This window comes from Pelodiscus sinensis, chromosome 11 (assembly GCF_049634645.1).
Source record: "Pelodiscus sinensis isolate JC-2024 chromosome 11, ASM4963464v1, whole genome shotgun sequence".
Taxonomy (NCBI): Eukaryota; Metazoa; Chordata; order Testudines; family Trionychidae; genus Pelodiscus; species Pelodiscus sinensis.
The window spans coordinates 50,088,505-50,103,484 of record NC_134721.1 but is presented as its reverse complement, the minus strand read 5'-3'; the positions used below and the strand labels follow the sequence as shown (position 1 = coordinate 50,103,484).

General features: G+C 47.6%; 1 long non-coding RNA gene across 1 annotated transcript in view; it reads left to right on the top strand.

Moving 5' to 3' along the window:
* Positions 1–4,952: 4,952 nt before the first annotated feature.
* LOC142830989 (uncharacterized) overlaps positions 4,953–14,980 on the top strand; it is a 58,654-nt gene continuing 48,626 nt past the window's right edge. The window contains exons 1-3 of the long non-coding RNA XR_012906572.1: positions 4,953–5,121; positions 5,362–5,504; positions 6,051–13,718. This is a non-coding gene — a long non-coding RNA (uncharacterized LOC142830989). The remainder of the gene's footprint in view (positions 5,122–5,361; positions 5,505–6,050; positions 13,719–14,980) is intronic.

Genomic DNA, 14,980 nt, shown 5'->3' with positions numbered 1-14,980 from the left:
GCGCTGGAGCTAAGTGGTCATTGGGCAGGGGCTGGGTGCTGCGGGTGGCCTTTGATGATCTGCTGGGCCCCTTTGCCTTTAAACTCAGACATAAATACACCCTAGCAGAGGGGCCAATAGATGCACCAGACCCCTGGGCAAGGTGTGGGGCCGGCCTGCTCTGAGCGTCCAAAAAGGGTGGGAAAGGGGCAGCCAGCCCTGAGCTCTGCCCAGACCACAGCGCCCCACCACCTCAGTCCTAAGCTCTGCCCAGACCACAGCGCCCCCCACAACATCCCTCAGCAACCTCCCCAACTCCTAAGCTATGTTCAGACCACAATGACGTCCCCCAGCCTTAAGCTCTACCCAGACCATAGCAGCCCCGCACCAGCCCTCAGCTCTGCTCAAACCACTGCACCAGCCCTCAGCTCTGCACAGTCCATGGTGCACCCTCCTCCCCCGCCCACACACACACACACACACTCACACACAAGCCCTCCGCACCGCAGACCATGGATAGGTCCGTGAGCCGAGTTTTTGCAGTAGGATAGGTAAACAAAAACCCGGCTCACTTGGCTCGTTTAGCTGGCGTGTACTACTTCCTGCCGGAGCACTTACAGGCAGGCAGGGCCATGGCTGGTCTCTGCCAGGCGGTTTTGCTGCTGGCAGTGTTAGTGCATAGAGCTAGCTTTGCTGATGAAAATGTTTATAATGCCGCTCCCAGCATGTGTTGAGTCTGTGGTAGCCCCACCCGTGGGATGTGGAATGACTCAGCTACTCTACTTAACAAACCCTGAGAGGGGTTAGTCTTCTCCCGCTGTGTGGGAAGGCGGAATTACCCTGTTCCACAGAGAAGGATGAGTAGATGGGAGAGAGTCGGTTACTTGTCACACCTGGGATATGGGGCTTGCTACAGGCTAAGGGGGGTTGTCACGTCATTGGATTTTAAGGCAGATCACTGCCGCACCCACTGGTGTGTGTTTGCCCCAAATTCTGTGCAAAGTGGGCCATGTGGGATGTCAGACGAAAGCTTAGGCTCTGCTGGCTCTCTCTAGGCTCCTCATGGACAATCTGTGTGTGAAGTTATCAATAAGGGCTTTGTATTCATATTGTACATGTTTTCTTCTGGGAGGGCGGTTTTTCGATACAGCATGGACAATGGCTCTTAAGTGTCTCCAATTAACACCTGAGAAGCACACAAAGGCCCCAGGCCTAAGGAGGACACACCTAGATACTTCCTGGCTCCTTGCCTAGAAAGGAAAGAAACTGGTTTGTGAATCATGAGGAGCCAGCACCCAACGGAGGAATGGGTTTTCCCTCCCCATGGGAAGATAATAAGAGTATCGTGAGGTTGCCTCCATCCAACTGGCCACAGTATATGCCAAATATGAGTTCACTGTCACTACATTTGTGTGAGATGTGTGGGTTATTTTGGGCTCTCCCAATGGCAGTGTTGAAGTTACACGCTTTGACCTGTGACCTGAGGGGCTGCTGGCCTGGGGGTATCATTATGAAAATGAGTTTCTCTCAGGCGGGTGTATCTGAGTTCTTGTTAGGCCTCAGCATGAGTTAACTGGCCTATATCCACATGTTGCTATGGGAAAGATGACAAGCCACTGACGGCCATGAAGTGTGCTGACATTCCGGGACATTCAGAAAACCTTTGACAAGGCCCTTCACCAAAGGCTCTTAAGCCAAGTGAGCTGTCATGAGATGAGAGGGAAGATTCTCTCCAGAATCATAGAATCAGAGCTGGAAGAAACCTCAGGAGGTCATCAAGTCCAGCCCCCTACCCCAGGAAGAACCAATCCCAACTAAATCAACCCAGCCAGTGCTTTGCCAAGCCGAGACTTAAAAACCTCTAAGGATGAAGATTCCACCACCTCCCTAGGTAACTCATTCCAGTGTTTCACCACTCTTCCAGGCTGTGTCTAGACTGGCCAGTTTTTCCGGAAAATCAGCAGCTTTTCCGGAAAAATTTGCCAGCTGTCTACACTGGCCGCTTGAATTTCCGCAAAAGCACTGACTTCCTACTGAAAGAAATCAGCGTTTTTTGCAATGTAAGATATACCTCAATACCTTGCCCCACTTCCTTCCCACCCCTTCTGAGGCCCTGCTCCTGCTCCACGCTTTCTCCGAGGCCTCACCCTGCTCATTCCAACACCCTTTCTCCCCCAAACTCACTCACTTTCAATGGGCTGGGGTAGGAGGTTGGGGTGCAGGTTCTGGTCTTGGGCCAAGAGGTTTGGAGTGTGGGAAGGGCTCCGGGCTTAGCCCAGGGTGGGGGATTAGAGTCCAGAAGGAGTATCAGGGTACAAGCTCTGGGAAGGAGTTTGGGCACAAGGAGTCTCACATCTGGGGCAGGAAGTTGGCTACAGGAGGGGATTTGGGACTGGGACAGGGGTTCAGGAAGCAGGCTCTGGCTGGACATTGTTTAACAGAGACAGCTTCCAGGTGGTGCAGCAGTGGAGTTAAGGTGGCTTACTCCTGCCCTGGCCTTGCATCACTCCTCAAAGCAGCTGGCCTGTACAGCAAGGGCTCCATGGCCATGGCACCATGTGCTGCCCCACATCTACAGGCACTGAGCCCACAGTTCCTACTGGCCATGATTCCCCAATACTAATCAATTAGAGCTGTAGGAGTGGTGTCTGCACACAAGGGCACCATCTGGAGACCCCCTGCTCTTCCTTTCTCAGAAGCTTCAGGCAAATGCCAGCCACTTCCAGGAGCAATAATTACCAAAGGGATAATTACTCCAGACATGACAGGCTAGACATTTGAGAAATCACTATTCAAAGAATTAAATGTAAGCATAAGAGAAATGAAAATTATGAAATGCACAGACCAGTCAAAACCCAAAACTAACCCACTTTATCCCTCTAGGAAATAAGGGATCTTTTGGAAAAGGCTTTATTTTCCGCAAGATCAGCATCGAGACTGGAGCTTTTTTCCGACAAAGCTCCATGCGGAAAAAAAGTAGCAGCCATTTTTATGCTAATGAAGTGGGGGAGATTGAAATTCCCGCTTCATTAACAATTGCCATATGTCTAATTTACATCCCTTTTACGAAAAAGGAATGTAGTCTAGACGTAGCCACAGTGTATGAGAGTGACAGAGATTTGCATTGCCAAGCTCCCGCCATCCCCTTCTCTCTGTGTGGAGATCAGTACAGAAGGGGGTGGCACCTTGATACCAGCAGCCACCTCTTCTCCCTCCCGCACCCTGCACAGCAAGCAGGCGCCTCCTGGGGAGCAGCTTTAAGGCAGAGGGCAGGAGCAGCAGCACAGAGGGCGGAGGGGAAAGCGAAGTGCCCGCGCTTAACAGGTTCCTGGTGAAACAGAATAGAACAGCCGTCAGAAGCTCCAAGCTCTGCCAGTAGATCCCGATCTACCAGCTGGTGCCCCCTGCTCTAAGAGCGGCTACAAAACACCATTTCGAAACAGTAACTCCCCAAATACCCAGTTCCAAGTGAGCTCACTCCGAGGAAACTGCAGATTTCAGGAAAAGGGGCTGGGTCAGCGGGACTGCTCAATAGTTCAGAATAAGGGGGCGGGGGCGTTGCACTAACCCCCAGTGAGGGCCAGGCGCTGGCTGCAGGACCACGCCCTGTTGGAGAGGCAGGTCTGCCCTGGGGCGCTACTGACGGTGTCCCTGCAGCCCCTCCCCTGCAGCGCGCCCCGCTCCCCTGCAGCCCCTCCCCTGCAGCGCGCCCCGCTCCCCTGCAGCCCCTCCCCTGCAGCGCGCCCCGCTCCCCTGCAGCCCCTCCCCTGCAGCGCGCCCTGCTCCCCTGCAGCCCCTCCCCTGCAGCGCGCCCCCGCCCCCCTGCAGCCCCTCCCCTGCAGCGCGCCCCGCTCCCCTGCAGCCCCTCTCCTGCAGCGCGCCCCCGCCCCCCTGCAGCCCCTCCCCTGCAGCGCGCCCTGCTCCCCTGCAGCCCCTCCCCTGCAGCGCGCCCCGCTCTCCTGCAGCCCCTCCCCTGCAGCGCGCCCCCCGCTCCCCTGCAGCCCCTCCCCTCCCCTGCAGCCCCTCCCCTGCAGCGCGCCCCGCTCCCCTGCAGCCCCTCCCCTGCAGCGCGCCCCCGCTCCCCTGCAGCCCCTCCCCTGCAGCGCGCCCTGCTCCCCTGCAGCCCCTCCCCTGCAGCGCGCCCCGCTCCCCTGCAGCCCCTTCCCTGCAGCGCGCCCTGCTCCCCTGCAGCCCCTTCCCTGCAGCGCGCCCCCGCCCCCTGCAGCCCCTTCCCTGCAGCGCGCCCTGCTCCCCTGCAGCCCCTTCCCTGCAGCGCGCCCCCGCTCCCCTGCAGCCCCTCCCCTGCAGCGCGCCCCGCTCCCCTGCAGCCCCTCCCCTGCAGCGCGCCCCCGCTCCCCTGCAGCCCCTCCCCTGCAGCGCGCTCCCGCTCCCCTGCAGCACGCCCCCGCCCCCCTGCAGCCCCTCCCCTGCAGCGCGCCCTGCTCCCCTGCAGCCCCTCCCCTGCAGCGCGCCCCCGCTCCCCTGCAGCCCCTCCCCTCCCCTGCAGCCCCTCCCCTGCAGCGCGCCCCCGCTCCCCTGCAGCCCCTTCCCTGCAGCGCGCCCCCGCCCCCTGCAGCCCCTCCCCTGCAGCGCGCCCCCGCCCCCCTGCAGCCCCTCCCCTGCAGCGCGCCCCCGCCCCCCTGCAGCCCCTCCCCTGCAGCGCGCCCCCGCCCCCCTGCGCCCCCGCTCCCCTGCAGCGCGCCCCGCCCCCCTGCTCGGCGGGAAGGGGAGTCGCCCCAGGCCGCGGGGGGGGCTCCAAGGTCTTTTGGCGCCCGGGGTGGGGCGGGAAAATGGGGTTGGAACGATCCGCCTCCCAATAGGGGGTGAGCAAGTGCGGGAGGGGGGAGGAGGGGCTCGTCTCCAATGAGAGACCAGGCCCCTCTCCCAGGCGGTGCCACGTGGCCCCCGGGCCAATGAGAGTGGAGAAGCGCCGGTGACGGATGGCGCGCTCCGCCTCCCCCCTGCCAATGAGCGGCGCGAGACGGCACACGCGGCATTGCCTCCTTTCCCGTCGTGCATTGCGGCGAGCGGCTGCAGGGCCGCCGCGAGCGACTCCATCCGGGTCCTGGGCGCCGCTCCGGCTCAGCCTGCGGCAGGGAGGGGGCTGCGGCAGGGCCGCCATTGCTCGCAGGGCGAGTCCAGGTAGAGGCTCTGGGGCGGCGGGGCCTGCCAGGCGCGGGGGCCGAGGGGAGGCGCTGGCTCAAGGCCGGGCCGGCGGTGGCGGCCCCCTGCTCGGGCGAAGCGCCCACTGCGCCATGTTCCCTTCTGGCGGCCGCGTGCGTGGGGCGGGCGGGGCCGCGGGGCCGTGCTCCGCCCGGGGGGGGGCTCTCACCGGCCTGCTCGCTCACGCTTTTAAGCATTTCAGGTATTTTTTTTCCTCAGCTCCCCCCGTCAGACTAACGTGAAGCCCCGGAAGTGCCGCCCTCGGGCGCTGCTGATTGGCTATGTAACTTCCGTTCCCGTGAGTGATAGGCTGCGGGTGCTGTTAGCGGCCGCGCACGTCACTTCCGCTATCAAGTTTGCAGGTAGGGGAGACCTTGGCAGGGAGGGGGAGGCGCTATTTCCCCGTCTTCCTCCGAACCCTCCGGGCCGCGGCCCCCCCGATTTCTTGGGGGTCGGGCGGGAGCGATCGGTGGCTTCTCGGGCGGACCCGCGGCCCTGGCTCCTAATGGCGCGGGGAGGCAGGCGGGCCCAGCCCCCTGTTCTGCGAGCAGCGCCGGGAAGCCCGGGGTCCCCAGTGCCCTTGGCCGCGGGCGCTAACGGCGGGGGGATGCTGCGGCTGGGCTCGGCGGGGGGATGCTGCGGCTGGGCTCGGCGGGGGGATGCTGCGGCTGGGCTCGGCGGGGGGATGCTGCGGCTGGGCTCGGGGGGGGGAGCTGCGGCTGGGCTCGGGGGGGGGAGCTGCGGCTGGGCTCGGGGGGATGCTGCGGCTGGGCTCGGCGGGGGGAAGGGCGGTTCGTAGCCCCAGGGGGAGGGAACGCGAATACCTTCCGTGAGGTCACCCAGACCCCGCGGAGCTCCGTCCCCTGCGAGCAAGTAGCAGCCGCTCATGCGCTTTTTCTCTTGCTTAGGCTTCAACAGTTCTTAACCAAGACGTTTTGAGGCTTTGAAACTGCTGGTAAGACCTGCAGGTATTGACAACTGTGACTTGGATTTAAAACAGACCTGGTGGAGTAAGTAAAGGCTCCTTGAAGCAAAAGTTTATGCTTTCATAAGGACTAACATGGTTATGCGTCTTGTACTTGGGCCTTATTGTGTTGTATATTTAAGCGGTAGTGTTTTGAAATGTGTCTATGATGTAGCAGTAGCTTTAATGCAATTTTAATGAAGTTTTAGATTGGAAATAGTTATCAATTGCATTGTGTATTGCTGCTGTATAGTTATCAGTTTTTTATCATGAAATCTACTGTTTATAGGCTGCTGTAACTTTCATAAAAGGAACATTTGGATTACATTCAACTGTAGAGAGCTGCCAATGTAAATCTGATTTGTTGAGGACTAAGCGTTAACCGATAACAATGACAAGTATAAGTCAATTATAAGACTTATGAAATAGACCTTCAGGCAAGGTGCCTTGCCTGCTGTGCTGCTGCATGCCATTAAAAGCAGCCAATTGTGGAAACCATCTGTATCTCTTTGCCTAGGAGAGAAGTGTGTGTGTGTGGGGGGGGGGCCTTTGTGCTCTGCTCGTGACCCACCTCTTGCAGCTCCTATTGGCGGGAAATTGCAACTCCTATTGGCTGGAAATTGGCCAATGGGAGCTGCCTGGCTGTGCTTGGGGTGCAGGAAGCACATGAAGGGCCCTCAGGGAGCATGGTGCATAAAGTGGTACATAGCCCCAGCAGTCAGCTGCTTTGAGTGGTATTGCAGGGCTGTGGCAGGGAGAGGGCCTGCCCAAGGGTCCTGCTAGGCTTCTGGCCAGGAGCTGCCTTGGATAAGCACCTCTTAGCCAGAGCCTGTACCAGGTACCCCACCACCTCTCCCAACTTCCTGCCCCAGGTCACAGCCCAAACCCTTGCACCATCTCCTATCCCCCTACCCAGGTCACAATCCCCCCCCCCTTTTTTTTTTAAATAATCCAAACTCCCTCTCAGATTTCACCCCATCCTGCACCCTCAAATTCTCTTCTGCACCCAACCTCCATCCCAGACTCTGCATCTCCTCCATTAATATTATGGAAGAGCATGGACCTTGACTACTTACACTTCTTGGAGTGGTCCCTCATAAAAAATTATTGCCCACCTCTAGACAAGATGATTTCCAAAGTCCTTTCAGACCTTGGGCTCTATGCCTCTTTGAAGCTAGTATGAGGGGAAAAAAGAAAGCCAAAGAAACATTAAGTTGTGTTGTTCAAAAAGGAAGTTGACTGACATTTAAATGTTATTAATATGTAGATGTTGCAGGAGCTGAGGTGATACAGGGTAACTTTCATCTAGGCTAGCAATTGTCAGTTATATTTTTAGTTTGCTAAAGACTAGAGAGCAAAACAATGTGCCAAGTATCACAGCTTGTACCTCCCTAAACTAGGACTCTCTGGTCCAGAAACATCCGTCCTCTGACATGGACCACAGATGTTCCTGGAATACAGAGCCCAGGAATAGGGAGGTCTGGCAGCGGGACAGGAGCATGTGTCTTTATAAAATTATTTAATTATTTTTTAGTTAGTACCTAAAGAATAAAACTAGTGATGAAAAATTGATTCAAATTCTATTGGGGTTTTGAAATGGCATTTGTTGAACAGAATTTTATATTTTTGAACTTCAGAAATATTTAATGATTTCATTTGTATTGAACTTCTAATACTTTCACTTCTACTGTAAAGAATCTTAAAAACCCCAGTGTTTAGTAACTAGACTTCACTTTTACAGACCTCCTAGTAAATGGTTCCTATAGTCAGATTTGGCTTGATCCATTAGTCATAACTTCTCGTACATGGATGGCTTTATTAATTTTGGTGTAGGCTCATTAAGGTATAGTTTCCCTTGAAAGCCCTTCAGGAAATTTTGTTACTTCAAGTTCTCAGTTATTGAGATCTGATTACAATAAGTAGTACAGGAAGGGTGGTTAGTGACTGACCATTTAAAAGTCATGGTGAAGGGGGTCTTGCAAATTATTACTGAAAATTGATCAAGTTTGCTACAGGTTGTTCCTAAACTGTTTTATCATGCTATTCTAAGCCCTTATCTTGAAACATTAGTTAGAATACCTATTAAAGGGAGTTTCTAAGTTATTTGCTACTTACCTTTATGGTATTTTGATTTATAATGTGTTAAACAGCACTTTTGCATTGAATGTTAGCCTGTTATCTAAAAACTTAGATTTATCGATATGAAGAGCATACAAATTAAAAGGTTGCATAGGCTACTTGAAAAGACTAAAATGTAATTATCCTGCATGTGAAGATTGGAGAGGGTGAGTACTTCCGTGACTTAAAAGGATCATTTCTGCTGCTCTCATTTTAATATCCATTTGATAAATGCCTTTTAAGTTTCTCTTAAATGTTAACTGTTAGTTGGAAGATCCCTTTGTATATGAAATAACTTAGAAAATTTACAAGAGATCTTCTAGAAGCTGTGAAGATCAATAGAAAAGTTAAATTTTGTTATGAATTGCTGCACCTTGATCTGAAATCTATGAAAGTGAAGCACCTTTGTGAATCCCACTTAAATCTTATGGCTTGTTAAACCTCTAATTATTCAGTTGATAATATACGGACACCAGAAATTAACAGAGGGGGGTAAAATACATGACACTCATGCTCAGTTAACAGGAACAAATAAACAGGTTTTTTGTGTGTGTTAGACCAGCATAAGGGAATTAAATAGGAAAACATAAGGATGCATATAGATATCTTGTTACAGTGACTTAAAAGAATGACCGTTTAATTTTGATGCAGGTATAAGTTTTAACTCATGGATGTGTCTTTATTAAATTTATCTCTTAAGCCATCCTCTGAAAAGTACATCAAGTAGGGGATTAAATATCAGAACTAACTGATATTTGATATGATGAAGTGAACTATTCCCCATCAAGGGATTATATAATATAAACAGATACATAATAAAACGGACATTTCAGGGGGAATAAATAATTGCCACTTTAAATGTCCTGTGAAAAACAGTTCAGAATGCTGTACTTCTTTAGCTGTCTTAAAAAAAGGAAATGGCAAACTTCTGTTCAGTGGAAATCTGTGGCAGTTGACTCTAAAAGATGGTGAAATCACCCGACAGTGGTTTATGTAAAAATTGGGCAACAGTTTGGAGTGGTCATGGTTAGAAAAAACAATGCTCTGTTCTAGCATGTCTGACATAACTGGAAAAAGTACAGAACAAACATCAGCACTGTATGTTCAATCTGATATCTAATTGGTTCTCTTTACTATATACATAACTTCTTAGTTTAGGGTTTTGGAGTAGCTGGTGATTTTGATACAGGAGAAAAAACTAGATAGCCTCTAGGCCCTTCATATCTGTAAAACTGTCTCAGTTTTTGGAAGTGGGTAAAAATTTTCATCCACTTTACAAATAATAAAATGAAGTACAGATTAAATAAGTTACACAAGTTACTATCAAATCTATTTTAGTAGTAGGCAAAACAGATACTTTCTTCAGACCTTTATTATATCGACTTTCAGTAAACTAATCAAATATTTGAGCATCAAGATATTGGGAAACTTTCTGACCACCTCACGTGTACATGAAGTTAATAAAGATATTTAGGTTAATGTATTTTATCTGAAGAGATTTGATCTTAACAGGTGGCAGCATGTATTGATATCTGGCCAATAGATTGTTTACTAATCTAGAAGTAACACATAGAAGCTAGTAACTTCTTAAAGTTTTGTCCCACTAGTACAGTAGAATCTTATTTGGCAATTTTCTATCCAATTAATAGTGTGAACATTTCACTTATACCGTTTGCTAGCTATTCGTATTGAGACGCTTGATCTCTCATTCATACACACAACGTTAAAAAACTAGTGTTACAGAGGCAAGTAATTAGGGTAGAAAACTCAATATTGTACCTCATGCATATTACAAGCTTTAAAAGCATTTTCTGTGGGACCTCACCTTGTTTAGTGTTGGGGACAGAATTTGTTGGACAGTGGGCAACAGTGACTTATTTTCTTGTGGTAAATCCTTTATCTCCAAACATGTCTAGCACTACTAGCAGTTACCTCTCTGTTCTTACATGCAACTCAAAATTAGATATTCCTGTTTCCTTCTAATTTCAGTGAATGATTGCAATGTAAAAGGCTTTTGTATAGTAATTTTGAACCGGTGTGGGGTGATTTAATCATTGATTGCAAATTATTTGAAAACTTGTTCCAATGAAACTTTAGCATATGAATTTTAAAGAGCCACTAGTTTAAGGGTGTTCTGAATTTTACAAAATTACTACAGGAGAAGAGTGAAAATTAATGCTTATCGGACAGTTGACAGGATGGTTGACTAGTCACCCCCCCCCCCCCCCCGCTACCTCTATCAGAGGCACAAGGGGGTGGGGAGACACAAGAGGGGAGTACTTAAAGCGGCAGCACTACACAGAACCCAGGATCAGCTGGGGGCTCCCCAGGTGACCTTCAGCTCTGTGTGGCATTTCAAAGCAGCAGTGCCACTTGGAGCCCGGAATTAGCTGAGACTCCCCAGCTGACTACGGGTTCCATGCAGTGTGTCAGCTTTGAAATGCACAAGAGCCTGTTGGGGCTCTTGTGCGTTTCAGAGCGGAAGCACCTGTGTGGAGCCCAGAGTCAGTGGGACTTTCCACTGGCCCTAGGTTCTACGTGTGCTCCTGGGGCTCTTGTACATTTCTAAGGTGGAACGTGGAAGTGCCTATTGACTAGTCGAGTAGTTGATGGAAATTCTATTGACGACTCAATTAGCAAATTAATTGCTACTTAACATCCCTGGCTCCTACAAAGACTGCTCCATCACCTTTAGTTATTGCTTCTCCTGAGCTGAGAATTGGATATATAGACAGAGTAGTGTTAGCATTCCAAAGATCTAGACAGATGAAACAGAACTTCACGAGATTTTTTTTTAGAAATTTCTGTTTTATACCATCTCCAAAATTGCAATAGATGAAAATATCTTAGCAACCATCTCTTAGGGTCAGTTTCACTTCTTTCAAAATTGAGACTGTTTTGGTGAGTATGAGCTATTAGTGTCTTAAGTTGTGATGTAGTAAGGCACAGATGAGACAGTAGATAAATACCATAAGAAAATAGTATTATTCAGCTTTTTTAAATGTAAGCCTCACAATTTTAGCAAGTCTTGTAATGAAATGGAACAATTCTTCACATAAGCTTATTAAATTTCTAAATGTATTCTGTAAGCTCAGTATAAAACTAGTTGCATAATGCTTCAAGCAAAAAGTCCTGATAATAGCAGAAGCAATCTGAAGATAATCAGATGGGGCCTGGTGTACAAATGAGTTCCACTGGCAGTGGAAAGAGTGGCCCAGCTGTGAACACTTCAAGAATGAATACATTTTATTAGGAGATTTAAGGCTGCTTGAAACCCTTTCAATAACTTTGGAAAAAAATGGACTGCATTATTAGGGATATAAGCGACTAGGCTTGTTGGGTTATAGAATCACCATCTCCGCGGAGGGATACGAGAGGCAGTGGGGGAAATGGCATGAGTGGGGACCGAAGCAGTCCCCACTTGTGCAGGGTCCCGACTGCTGCACCTCTGTCTTTGAAATGTACCAGAGCCAACAACGGCTCTGGTACATTTCAAAGGAAGAGGTGCAGCAGGATAGCCAGTGCCCCCTTTATCGACTAATCAAGTACTCAATGAAAATTCCATCAACAACTCGATTAGCTGATTAATCGAAATTTAACATCCATATTCAGTATCTTGCGAAAATAAATATCAATCAACTCAGTAGTATAATGTAAACATAGAATGCTTTTAACATAACTTCTATTTGAATGGAAGAATATTATCATTGAGATATGTAGGACTAAATACATAAACAGCAAAAAAAAAAAGTATTGGTTGCCCTGTCATCCTTTTGTGGCCAGTTTTCACAACATATAAACAGGTACCATCTTGAATCATCATCTGATAGGCTCAGTGTGACTCCATACTATAGTCTTTCTATTTCCCACTTGGCTATTCCTCTATCTGATGTGGTTCACTTTGCTGGACTGAGAAGGCATCAGCAGACTTTCAGTATCCTGGATATGATACTTTTACACAGCTTTTTGCTCTGCTGGTGAAGAAGTGAAGACTCTCATGAAAAAGGATTTTTAATGTTTCTACACTTTTTTTTCTCCATCTGACTGCAGTATTTTTGCCTCTACTGAGCTTATCTAAAGGTGGCTTTGTCTCAGAGCTATTCAGATTTTATTTCTGTTTTGGGAATTATAACCAACAACTTATGCCCATCTGTGCAAGAAATACTTAAACTTAAATTATGTTAAAGCATATGATTTAGTGAAAGCAGGTCCGGGGCATATTCTACTCTGTGGCAGAACCTTAAGAGCAATCCACTAACATTCATTGCCAATATTTGTATATATTAAGGTTCCAGAGTACAGCATTGAAGAGTTCAAGACTTTTTTTGCTTTTATTGGTATGCTGTTCATGGCGGAATAATGTCCTCCATTTGTATATAAATGCACTGGATCACAGGCTGTATTTTTTGGCAAGGACATTGACATGTGGTGGGGCTATTCTGTTAAGACTTTTTGAGAGTCTTCAATTAGAATTACCAATAAAATCTTGTAAATATATAATATTTGAACTGTTCAGAAAATTGCATTTCTAAACTGCATTTAGAAATACTTATTTCAGATGGTTAATTGTTTTTCCTAATATAAATCAACTTTTCTTCCCCCGGCTCCCTGTTTCCAAGCTACCTTTGCCAGGAATCAGAGCTGTGTTAGTCTGTGCATGCATAAAAAAGGGGGGTGGGGAGGAGGCATCTTAAAGACTAACAGATTTATTTGGGCATAAGCTTTTATGGGCAAAACCCCAATGCCCAAATAAATCTATTAGTCTTTAAGGTACTAAAGAACTCTTTGTTGTCTTTGCTAAGAAGTGGATTCTAAATTGTACATCTGCCTGGCAAGCATTTTGATTTAGATTTTTTTTCCTCTCCGAACTTGTTCAGGATCATGTTTAACTGAAGTGTTAAAGTGGAAACAGGTTTTAAGTTTACATCAGAATGAATTAGTATGTCCTTTTTGCTTTTAAAAAAATGAGCACAAAAGTAGCTTTTGGAGAAGCAAGTTGCACTAATATTGCAGTGCGTAGAGGGCCCAATTGGGATCAAAAATACATTGTGCTGCATAACAGGTTGGTCTCTTCCCCCCAAGAACTTAATCTAAGATCTGGGGTAACAATTTGCTCACCTCAAAGTATCTGCAAAGTAGCACTTTCATGCTGTTATATTTTAAATGCTAAGTGAAAATCTCCTACACTAACTTGGCTTAAAACATTGGTTATTCATGGTATTACATTTTGTATTTGATGTATAGGCTTTAAACCCTTTCACTGGTACAACTAGGAAAATTGGCTGAAGAGAACCATGGTTGTTAGGTTTCACTGTTACTGTTAATTAACAAGAGGAATGAGTGATGATGTTCTTGCTGTATGTAAGATTTCTGATATCTTTTTTTACTTTCAGATTTGAGTAATTTTAACATTTTAAAAATCTGCATTTTAGATACCTTTCTTGCTCTGCATCTTGCTCCCTGTCCAGAGGTGAAATCCTGAGATCGTCTATTGGTTGGTATAATTTTTAAAAAGTAGGAAATAAAAAAATCTTTAATTTGTTGCATGGAGAAGCTTTCTTTGTGGTAATCTGTAATATAGATGCTGTCTTGCAGTTAATTTGTTTTTGGTAAAACAACATTCTTTCTGCATCTGAACTAAGAAGATGTCTGCACTGTGGGATGAGGTAGTAGGTTGTATAGTTTTAGGGTCATACCCACAACTGGGAGATAACTATACAATCTACTGTCTTTCCTAAAGCAGCAGAAAATCAGCAGTGTCAGCTCTTTCATTTTAGAAGCTTATTTTGCAGTTCTTCAGAACTTTTCTAGTTCAAAGGCTTATGGGCAGAGGATATACATTTCTGTAACATAGAAGAGTTGGTATGCATGTCTGGATTTTGTGCAGTCCAGGAAAGTCAATTTCTTTATCATTCTGATTTTCAAGTTAGATTTTAAAAATTCTCTTTGTGGGAGAAGCGTAGGTACGGAAGGGTAGATTTCATCCTAACTGTATACTTCATGGGATAATTTAAAAACTAAAACTGTTGCATTTCTAATTAAGCAAAAATACTGGTTGTGGTAATTGGTACCATAAGATAAGACTTGTTCAAAATTGAATAGCTGTTCAACAAAGCTGTATTTCCCGGAACTAGGTCCAAGTATATATTTCTCTAGCGGAGTGAGGTAGTAGATTGTATAGTTGTGGGGTAGTTATTTTACCCTGTCAGGAGATAACTATACAATCTATTGCCTTCCCCGAGGAGTAAAACACATCTGCTGTTCCTTTGCGTACTAATTGAGTATTCTGAGTTTAAAGTTGAATAGACTTTCAAGTTTGTAAAATGTCAGGTGCTAATGTGACTTCTTATGCACACATAGCACAGTAACCAAATGCAGCATTTTTTCTGACGTGAGTGTTGCTCATTGTGCAAATGGTCTTTCACATGTCATCTGTTGGATCACTAATCTTGACTTAAATTGGTTAGACAAACTGTTTTGAAATTCATGGTAGCTCTGACAGCACAACTTCAGTGAGGTATTAAATAGCAGGTAGCCCAAGTGGCCAGTAAACTGATTTGGAGAAGATGACTTCAGCGGTACTATTTTATATAAAGACTTCAGTATCTCTCCTCATTCCTCCCCCGCTTTTGTAGGGAGTATGATTGTTAGTAGTACATTGCACCTTTCTAAATGGAAGGGTAATCTGTACAGGAAGCATAGGATGACTGATCCCCTGGATGCCTGTTTTAACCTTCATGAGCCCAGAGTGTAGAA